Source organism: Rhinopithecus bieti, unplaced genomic scaffold (genome assembly GCF_001698545.2).
Source record: "Rhinopithecus bieti isolate Rb0 unplaced genomic scaffold, ASM169854v2 scaffold_13704, whole genome shotgun sequence".
NCBI classification, from domain to species: Eukaryota; Metazoa; Chordata; class Mammalia; order Primates; family Cercopithecidae; genus Rhinopithecus; species Rhinopithecus bieti.
In genome coordinates, this window is record NW_016808231.1 from 1,945,877 (window position 1) to 1,957,130 (window position 11,254).

Sequence of the window (11,254 nt, forward strand, 5' to 3'; positions counted from 1 at the left end):
TTTTTTTTTTTTTAGACGGAGTTTTGCTCTTGTCATCCAGGCTGGAGTGCAGTGGTATAAGCTCACCTCACTGCAACCTCTGCCTCTTGGGTTCAAATGATTCTCCTGCCTTAGCCTCCCAAGTAGCTGGGATTACAGGCACTCGCCACCACGCCCACCTAGTTTTTGTATTTTTAGTAGAGATGGGGTTTCACCATGTTGGCCAGGCTGGTCTCGAACTCCTGACTTCAGGTGATCCGCCCACCTCAGCCTCTCAAAGTGCTAGGATTATAGGCATGAGCCACTGTGCCTGGCCTAATTATATATTTTTTTTTTTTTTTTTTTTTTTTGAGACGGAGTCTCGCTCTGTCGCCCAGGCTGGAGTGCAGTGGCCGGATCTCAGCTCACTGCAAGCTCCGTCTCCCGGGTTTACGCCATTCTCCTGCCTCAGCCTCCCGAGTAGCTGGGACTACAGGCGCCCGCCACCTCGCCCGGCTAGTTTTTTGTATTTTTTAGTAGAGACAGGGTTTCACCGTGTTAGCCAGGAGGGTTTCGATCTCCTGACCTCGTGATCCGCCCGTCTCGGCCTCCCAAAGTGCTGGGATTACAGGCTTGAGCCACCGCGCCCGGCCTATATATTTTTCTTATTTCACAATGTCGTATCAACTAAAAGTGGCGTCAGCAACAGGGGTGGTGGTTCATTTTCTTATAATAAATACAGAAGTAGCTAGCTTCTTACCAGTAGCTCCAGTTGTCAGGGATCTGGGTTAGTTTCTGAATTGTATCATCCCTATGACTAGGAGTGATATGGAACAAATAGGTACGGTTTGATAGAGTTTAAAAATTATTAAACTGCTATAATTCCTTAGTTACAATTTAAGACTTTCTTCGAATCCTGAACAGTTGTGTAATGCATAATGCAAATATTAAGGTGGAAAAATCTCTGAATCAATCTCAGTCTATTTAATTTATTCGATGTGTTCTGGTGGGAGTACAATGGATACTTTTGTCACAACAGGCAAAGCTGCTTAGATCTGAAGCTTCCTCCAGGCGGTCTCTAGGTTGGCTCTGCTGTGTATATTCCATGAGTTGATAGCAATACGTTAAACCAGCTGCCTCAACTTCCCCACTCTTAGGACCTGCCAAAGCATCGCATTTGTCCCAAATGTTCTTGTTTGAGCACTCCAGTTTTCCCAAAATAGGAAACATACTGCCATTGGGCCCAAGTTGACTTTCTAAATTGTTTAATTATGAAAATTTCAAACATATGCAAAACCAGAGGATAGTTTAGTGAATCGCCATACACCCATCACTCAGATTCTAGGATTATAATGACGCTGGTGCTGGGGAAAACTTAACCTCAAATTAAATACTTGGAATATGCAGAACACTGTAGCCAACATCTTCAGCCTTGTATTGGACATCAAAGGGACTGATGGAGCTCTGCATTCCGGTGGGGGACACAGCTGATTCTTCTACAGCCTAGAGCCCTCTGTGGGCCCCAGCACTTTAGGGGCAAGAGGTCACACTCCTCTGTGGCCTGCTACACACAGTTCATGAATGAAGTCATCTTTGCAGGCATAGCAGGCATCTTCCTGGCTGCTGTCTTCATTGGAAGGCAAAGAGCTGAGACCAGGAGTAAAGAGGGAGAGTTGGTAAACGTTACTTTCCTGAGTTGCATGAAAGGGTGAAGCCACCTAAATCAAGCACGGTGAGCCCGACTCACCCAGGCAGACCAGCGGCCAGCTAGACTAAACACAGTTGCCTCATCCTGGAGCTCCTGCAGGGGGAGTTCAGACCAAGAGCATGTTTCTGAGCAAGCCCAGCGCCTGGATCTAATCAGTGGGTTGGAGGAGGAACGTACTGAAATGCCCGGCATAAATCAAGAGATGAATTACAAGACGCTGCTTAAGCGAACAACATTTCCTTCCAGGAGAGTTGGATCTTGGTCGCTGCTCAAAACTCATGACGTGTGGGGGATGCAGTTCCATCCATCTTCCCAGCCCGGAGTCCATGTAGAGGTGGAGGAGCAGTTGTCTCCCAAAGGCTGCTTCTCCTCCCACTCCCCTTCCAAAAGCTGTTTATATCTGGAAGCTGAAGATTCTTGGAAGGAGAGCACACCGGGGGGAAATATTCATCTCCCAAAAGAGCTCTCGGTGGGCGGTAGAGCAGGCAGCCCCTGAAAGTCACTGAGCAGCCACCGTGGCCTCTAGTATGTGTCCTTCCTCCCCTGTCCCAAGGATGTGAGCCGCATCACTGCCCCAGTTGTTCTGTGGCCTGGATGAGGTTGGCAGAAAAACTCAGGCCTCAAAATGGAAGAGCAAAACTGGATTCCCAGGTGTTTTCCAAGCAAGCACACTTGGAGAGATTGCTGGGGCTTTCATCAGTGGTGCTCATAGACATAGACACTTCAGACTTTTCATGAGGACTGTCACTTTCTGAGCAAGTTTAAAAAAGCACATCACAGGGTGCAGGATGTTAGCCCAGAGGGTGGCATGTTCGTTTAAGCTGGAGGAATAGATGCTAAAGTGACCACATTTGGGTAGTTTCCTGGCAGGTCAACACACCTGGGTGACCAGCAAGATGTGGCACACAGAGAGCACTTTTTTTTTTTTTTTTTTGAGATGGAGTCACGCTCTTGTCACCCAGGCTGGAGTGCAATGGCACAACCTCAGCTCACTGCAACCTCTGCTTCCCTGGTTCAAGTGATTCTCCTGCCTCAGCCTCCTGAGTAGCTGGGATCACAGGTGCGCGCCACCACACCCAGCTAATTTTTGTATTTTTAGTAGAGACGGGTTTTGATCATGTTGGTCAGGCTGGTCTCAAACTCCTGACTTTGTGACCCACCCACCTTGGCCTCCCAAAGTGCTGGGAATTACAGGCGTGAGCCACTGTGCCTGGTCCAGAGAACATCTTTATTCATGTGGTCATCCCTTCCTTTCAGAGGCAGAAGGGATTCCTGCAAGCCACAAAGCGTTTCCTGGCCTCATTGTTGACTTAGTCTAAACACTAGGCCTTCTTGCCCCAAACAAATGTTGCATTACGATGATTACTTTTGCAGTTAGACCCACATATGGTCTAGAGAGGGGGTGTGTATGAGACAAAGCGAGAACTTAGCTAACAAATGGTTGGTTAATCTTACCACTAAACAATTCATGTTACTAGAGGGCGCACATAGTAACCTTAACTCTCCCTTCACCCTTCTCCCCACCTATAATGAATGTCCTATGAGATCTGCTGAACCCAAAGTCAAGGGTACCCTGTAGAACTCCTTTCTGCTCCTGTCTTTTACTGGTGACAGAAATTGGAAACTGAAAGAGAAACCATATGCCTATTGAGGAGGGAATTTGGAAGGACTGACCACTACTGCGGCATTACCCAAGAACTTGCTAGAAATGCAAATCTGGGGCCAGGCGTGGTGGCTCATGCCTGTAATCCCAGGATTTTGGGAGGCCAAGGCGGGCAGATCACTTGAGATCAGGAGTTCCAGACGAGCCTGGCCAACATGGTGAAACCCCGTCTCTACTAAAAACACACAAAAAATCAGCCGAGTGTGGTGGTGGGTGCCTGTAATCCCAGCTACTTGGGAAGCTGAGGCAGGAGAATCACTTGAACCTGGGAGGCAGAGGTTGCAGTCAGCCGAGATTGTGTGCCACTGCGCTCCAGCCTGGCGACAGAGCAAGACTGTCTCAAAAAAAAAAAAAAAAAAGAAAGAAAGAAAGGAAAAGAAAAGAAAAGAAACGCAAGTCTTCTGGCTCAGCAGTCTGGGTGCCTCTGCTGGAACTCAAGGGTCCTAGGCAGGGCCCCGGCAGCATCTGCGTCCAAGAAAGCCCAGCTGCCGTCCCACTGGGTACCGCAGGCAACTCCAAGGACAGACCCGCAGCCAATGCAGGAGGGGCAGCCTCCCCAGCGCCCTGCCCCGCCGGGGATAAATGTCTCAGGGGGAGCAACCGGGCGGCCGAGCAGCCCAGGAAGCGGCCCAGACGCAGCCAGACTGGCGCGGGGGCCAGTTCCCGATCTGGGTCCTGGCGGGCGGGAGTGAGCCCTGTCCCGCGGCCTCCAGCCAAGACGAGCGAGCGAGGGACTGGAGGGATTTTTACCCAGTAAACTTAACGAAGGGTGGGCCACTGCAGTGATCTCCGGTGTGGTAAGGATTGGGATTGGTTGCCGCGGGGGACTCAGGTAGAGTCTTGGAGAGCAGCCAGCACCGCCCGACCTGGCCCCAGGTGCACCCCCTCCTCCCCTAGGCCGTCATTTCCAGGAACCCAGGTCCATCTCTGCCAGCCCAGTGGTCAGGAGGCGAGAGGTTCCCAGAAAACATACGCCCTGGAGTGGAGAGTCAGTCCCCATCCAGGCGTCCTAGGTTCACTGTTTTCCTCCCATCAGCAAGCCGCCCCCTCTCAGCACGCCCCGGCTTAGCCCTCAGCCCCTGACTGTGGAGCTGCCTCGGCCGGCAGCCCAGGCCCACCAGGGTCCCTTATTGCAAGTTCTCTCTGGTCCGGCCCCTGGCCCTTTCCCCTGGCCCTTTCCCTCCCTGCCTGAACTCCTTACAAAGGACAGATCAGAGCTGTCCGGTGTCTTAGGAAAGAAGAGATCCTCCATGTTCAGTGACAGGAACTTGCCTTGAAACAGCTTAAGCCAAAAGGGCCTTCCTTGGCTTACATCCCCGAGAAGTCAGAGGCGGAGCTGGTCTCGCTCTGCAGGGCTGGAAATAGGACTTCACAGTGCCTTGGGCCCTTGGGCTTCCGGCCGGCTCTCTCCCTCTCCGCTCCGCTTTCAGCCCTGTGTGGGACTGGGACTGCATGTCAGCTCTGCCTGGGTAACCTTGGGTCTGCTGAGAACCAGAGAGGAGCCACCGAGGCCTTCCAGGGTCTTCCCTGGAGCCTGGTGACCTAGTCCTTACCCTGGCGTGGCTGCACCCTCTTGACTTTCTAAAATGCCTGAGTGTATTGGGTAAAGGATCCCTTTTGACTTGAGCGCTTCACACTGATCACTTGCAAGGCAGAGTCTGCACTCTTACAGGCTCCCTGGCAGAGCCAGCCTCCATCCCAGGCCTCCCTTCCTGCCCAGGAGGCAGGAGGAAAGAACAAGTGGCTGCATCTCAGCTCTGGGGGCCCCCTGCTCCCTCCCTCTGTGATAGGGGAGCAGCTGTGTCCTCCTCTTTCTCCATGCCTGGACCAGGTCCTGGAAAGGGGCCGCGGGATCCTGGGGGAGGTGCTGAAGGAGGCAGATGTGTTGAAGTTATGTGCAGTGTGGCGGCAGTTTGTCCAGGCTCAGACGCTTCTAGTAAATGGAGTTAAGTCACCCACTCCCCTTGGTATTTTCGGCCCCTGCTTTGAATCAAGGCTTAGAAGCTATCCAGAAAAAAGTGACACGAGCCCTGCCCACCCTTTAGATTTAAGCAAACCCTATCTGAGGGCTGGGGTGGTCTTGACAGAGGTTGGCCCGCAAGGGTCTGGGTACATCCGGAGGCTGACACGAGAACACTGGCACAGACCCAAGGGGCAGCGTCATCAAATACAGACAGCTGAGGCTCAGAGAGCTGCGCCCTGGCCCGTCAGCGCCCCAGCCCTCAGGATGAACACGTCGGGATAGCGTTCCCCACGTTGTGGGTGAAGACCTGGCAGCCATCTTCCAGTCCCATAACTACAGGGTGCAGCGGGTACCGGCTCCCAGGAGGCGCTCCTAGCGCTGGAGTCCCATTTGGGAGCCAAAAATCTCTGGGATTCATCCTACTAGAGGCAAGGGAGTCCCTGGGACCAGCCAGAAAACACGTGGAGAGTGAGAGAAGTCTGTGGGAAGGGCTTTGGGGAGGCGGGGACACCCTGCTTTCAAGAAAGCCTTCAACCCACCCCTTGAGAGCCCTGAGGCTGAGGAAGCCTGAGCAGCTTGGACCTCACAGTGTCCTTTACTCCAGGCCTGTTAGCCGGCGGGGGCGGAGGGAAGAGACACTTTGAATTTGAGGGTTCTCTGGCTGTGGGCGGGGAAGCCCAACCAACCAAGCAGGCTGGAAAGGTAATGGGGTCCCATGGTAGCAGACGAAGGTCCTTTCTTTCTCCAGATTTCCTCTTAGGAAGAGCAATGGATTCATTAGGAAGGAATACATACATAAGTCCTCTAGGGTGAGGTGGGAAGAGGAGCAGGGTGAGACTCCAGGGTCTCAGAACTGCCTTCAAGGAAGTGGAGTCCTCATGCCTGGGGGCCTTTTACATCTCAGTGCCAAAGGGGTGGAGGGTGTGTGGTCCCATGGGGCACTGGGGTTGACCTGGGGTGTCCTGGCCTAGAAGGGGGCCTAGAAGGAGCTTTGGAGTTGGGGAGAAAGGGAGCTAGCAAGGTGGTGAGCTGCTCATGGAGGTGCTGAAGGCACTGGCTCCATCAGGGGGTCTTGGGACTTGGGGGCCAGAAGCATCTAATAGAGAAAGATGTTTATTGTGGTGTGTGCAGTATAGCACCTCCATCTTTCTTTTCCCCTGGTTCCAAAGGAATAAAAGGAATAAAACCAAACTTTTTGTGTGTGTTTTTGTTTTTGAGACAGAGTCTCACTCTGTTGCCCAGGCTGGAGTGTAATGGTATGATCCCGGCTCACTGCAACCTCCACTTCCTGGGTTCAAGCAATTCTCACGCCTCAGCCCTCAAGTAGCTGGGATTATAGGCGCCTACCACCACACCCGGCCAATTTTGTATTTTTAGTAGAGATGGGGTTTCGCCATGTTGGTCAGGCTGGTGTCTAACTCCTGACCTCAAGCGATCCGCCCACCTCAGTCTCTCAAAGTGCTGGGATTACAGGCATGAGCCACTGTGCCCAGCCAAACCAAACATTTTTAGCTGGGCACATACCACTAAGTGATTAATCTCTGGCCAAATGAAGACAGAAATGATGTGTACAATTTCTGGGAAGAGTCCCTCAAGGGGGAGGTTGTGCCTTCAGCATTCTCCCTCCTCCCTCTGGAACGCAGATATACCGTCTGAAGCCCAGGTGGCACATTGGACCACAAGGTGGCCTTGGGAAAGGAACCATGGCTGGTGGCTTATCAGTCTGCCGGGGCTCCCGTAGCAAGTGAGCACAGCTGGGCAGCTGACACAGCAGCAACTGATTCTTTCCCAGTTCTGGAGGCCAGAAGCCTGACATCAGATCAGTAGCGTTAGCTGCTTCTGAAGGCTTGGAGGGAGAATCTGATCCCTGCCTCTCTCCTGGCTTCTGGTGCTGGAGAACCATGCTACTCCAGTATGACCACATCTTAACTAATTACATCTGCAAGGGTCCTATTCCAGATAAGGTCACCTTGTGAGCGCTGGGTGGAAATGAATTTTAGAGGGACATTTTCCAGCCCACATAGGAGCACAAGATAGTGGGAGCATGTCCCTGACATTGAGGTGCACGGGTGTCCAGCCACCTGTGGGACCCCTCAAGCCATCTGTGTATTTCCCCTGGGCGAGGGCACTTGCAGGGGAGTGGCATTCTCTTCATAGGTGGGCACAGCATGAAAAGCCAAGAGAGTTCACAGAACGACAAATCTTGCACTTATTTGTGGGATCTGAACATCAAAACAGCTGGGCGCGGTGGCTCATGCTTGTAATCCCAGCACTTTGGGAGGCTAAGGCCGGAGGATTGCTTGAGCTCAGGAGTTTGAGACCAGCCTGGGCAACATGGCGAAACCCCGTCTCTACAAAAAATACAAAAATTAGTCACGCATGGTGGCACTCGCCTGTAATCCCAGCTACTTGGGAGGCTGAGGCATGAGAATCACTTGAACCCGGGAGGCGGAGGTTGCAGCAAGCCGAGATCACACCACTGCACTTCAGCCTGGGCAACAGAGTGAGACTCTGTCTCAAAATAAATACATGAATAAATATAATTATAATTAAAAATCAAAGTGATTGATCTCATGGACATAGAGAGTAGAAGGGTGGTTACCAGAGGCTGGGAAGGGTGGCGGGGGGCTTGGAAGGGGATGGGGATGCTTAATGGGTACAAAACATAGAATGATTGAATGAGACCTACTATTTGATAGCACAACAGGGTGGCTGTAGTCAATAGCTGTACATTTTGGAATAACTTAGAGTGTAATTGGACTGCCGGCAACACAAAGGACAAATGCTCGAGCGGGTGGATGTCCCATTCTCCGTCATGTGCTTATTTCACATTGCATACCTGAGTCAAAACATCTCATGTACCCCACAAATTAAAAATAATAATAACAAAATAGCTCATGCCTGTTGGCCAGAGCCTGGGGAGGATAGCTGACCCCCACCCAGGCCCACGGCGCTTCCTGTGCTGAGCACTTTGACTGGGGAGGTCCGGGCGAAGAACTTGAGCCTTCAGTGGCTGGGTCCAAGGGTGGTAGGACCCGGGAGTGGCTCAAGGACTTGGCTGTCCTGGAGGTGGTGGCCACTCTGGGATCTCAGCTGTGTCTCTGCTGCTGGCCCTGGGCACACATGGCCCCACAACATTCTCTGACCTTCTCCTGCACAGCCTGACCACTGCACCCTATCCAGAGCAGGTACCAGACCATCACCCCAGGCCAGTCCCACTCCTGAGCTGGAGGGACAGACTGGCAGCCTGACCCTACCTGTCCTTCTGTCCTGGCAGGTGGGTTAAGGCGGGTGGTCCCAGAGGCAGTCCAGCAAAGACACACAGATCCACAGGCTGGCTGAAGGCAGCATCCTCTGGGGAGTCCATCAGGGCCCTGAGAGAGGAGGTGGTCCCGCTGACTGCTGGGACCCAGGCTCGCTTTGACATGATCTGGACCTGGGTTCTACACATGCCAGGGCTGGGCAGGGAGGCACAGGATGACCTGGATGAGTTACCACCCTGTCCTGGGCCTCCATTTCACCTTCAGCCTGCCCGTGAACGTCCCTCCCTGGAAGAGCTACCAAAAGACTGGGAAATAAACATTTTTGGTTCCAAGAACAACTGTGGAAGGAAGGCCAGGGCCAGCTTTTTCCCAGCCTCCCTGGAACCAGCCTGGAAGTGCTGGTGGGGCTGGGGACTGGAGCAAGGCCCTGGCCCTCCAGGGAGGTGGGGCACAGTTGAACCCCACTGCATCCAGGGGTCTCTGCAGACGGTGGTACACTATGGGGGCCCCATCCCTGCAGCATCGAGGTAGGTCTGGAGCCCGAAGCCCCCTGAATCCAAGCTGTCTAGGCCTTCAGGTCTCAGGCCAGGCCAGCTGTGGCCTCACCACCCCCTAAGCAAGCCATTCGCCATCTCCACCAGTGACACCAAACCCAGAACACAGGTCTGGGAAGGAGCCAAGACAAGGGACAGATTTCCCTCCTCTCCCTCCATTCTGGCCCCAGGAGCCTTCAAGGCTCTGATCTGTCCTGACGTTTTCTAGACCCATGGGCATGTGTGTGCAACTGTCCCATGGGCATATGTGTGCACCTGTCTAGAGGGAAGTAGCAGGGGTCACAGACAGGTCATTTTCCTCGCCTCCAATCGGGGACTCCCAGGGCAGAGGTTGCTGTGGAGCTTCCTCTCCTGGGAGGCTGCTCAGTCCCAGCTCTCCACAGCCTTCCACTCCCTGTGCTCCAGGGAGCCGTGAAAGCCACCGGCCAGGGAAGCCCATTCATTCTGTCTGCTGCTCAGCCCTCACATGGCCTTATAGGGTAGAGGCTGAGAAGGGTGCGGCGGAGGCCAGGCCTGTGGGGAAGGATAGGCAGGGTGGCCTCAGAGGGGCTCCCCATCGAGCACGCCTGGCTGACCTGGGCGGTGAGTCTCCACCATTCCAGACTCCCCGCTTAATACCATGTTTCGTAATATCCTCTTTCCTGTCCTAAAAGGAAATTCCCAGATATTTATCCACATGATTTAAAAATGACCCTTATAATGCCCTAACTCTAATGGAAAGAAGAAATAAAAGGCAAACAACTTATTTTAATTAATTAATTAATTTTTGAGGCACGGTCTCTCTCTGTCACCCAGGCTGGAGTACAGTGGTGCGATCATGGCTCACTGCAGGCTCAAGCAGTCCTCCCACTTCAGCCTCTCAAGTAGCTGGGACTACAGGCAGGCACCACCACACCTGGCTAATTTTTGTATTTTTTTTAGAGACCGGTTTTCGCCATATTGCCCAGGCTGGGGAAAGCAATTTTGTATGTGTATGTGTGTGTGTGTGTGTGTGTGTGTATATATATATATATATATAAATTTCCATATGTAAGCGCTTAGGCTGATTATGCCAGAAAGCATAGAAAGATGCAGGTCTTTCTAGAAAGAAGCAAAGTCTGATGCAGGTGGCCTGCGGCAGAGTGGGTCATGCACACTCGCACTGGCATAGGTGTGTGGTGCTGGTGGTGACTCAGCAGAACAAATGGTGTGGCTATCTTTGATGTGAGTTTTCAAAATGATGAACAGCTCTTGGTAAAGTTCTGAACCAAGCCCAGGTCAGTCTCCGCCCACCCACCGCTGCAGGGCATCCAGCATATGCCAGCTCCCTCCAGGAACGCCGGCTGGATTTCCCCGTCATTGTAGAAACCAAAAATGCCCCATCATTGTGTGCGACGCTTCCCAGGGGCTGTGGTGCCCACCCTGAGAATCTAAAATTTGAAAATGATCCTTAAATAGGCCGTGGAAGCTGAGGGGATATGAAAATGAAGGGATCCAAGTCCAGCCCCAGGAGCTCATAATCCAGCGTGGAAAGAGGCACAGAGTGCAGTGGGGACAGATCCAGGGAAGTCCACAGTCGCCACTCAGTACCCCCAACCTCCCTCCTAGTGGAGCCGATGCCACCAGGCTCCAGGAAGAAGCCGATCTCCTCCCAATTCAGTCAGCATCAGTGACCAAGTCTCAAGTCCATGTTCTCCCCATCACTCCTGCCGCCTCCTCAGCTCAAGCCTCACCTCTCCAGTGATGACTGCAGTGATTTCCTCCACCTGGCTCACCTCCTTCATGCCCCCTGCCCCCATTCAACCGCCCCACCTTTCTTCAGGTAAGCCCTCTATGTTAGCCTGCTTGGGTGGCCACAACAGCCACAGACTGGGTGGCTTCGACGACAGATGTTTGTTTCTCGCAGTTCTGGAGGCTGGAGTCCAAGATCAAGGTGCTGGCAGGTTTGTTTCTCCTGAGGCCTCTCTCCTGGGCTTGCAGGTGGCCACCTTCTCCCTGTGTCCTCACCGTGTCCCTCCATCTGCGTGTGTCTGTGTCCTAGTCTCTTCTTATAGGGACACTAGTCAGAGTGGATTAGGGCCCACCCTAATGGCCTCATTTTATATTAATCACCTTTTTAAAGGCCAGCTCCAAGTATAGCGACATTCCTTTCTTTCTTTCTTTTTT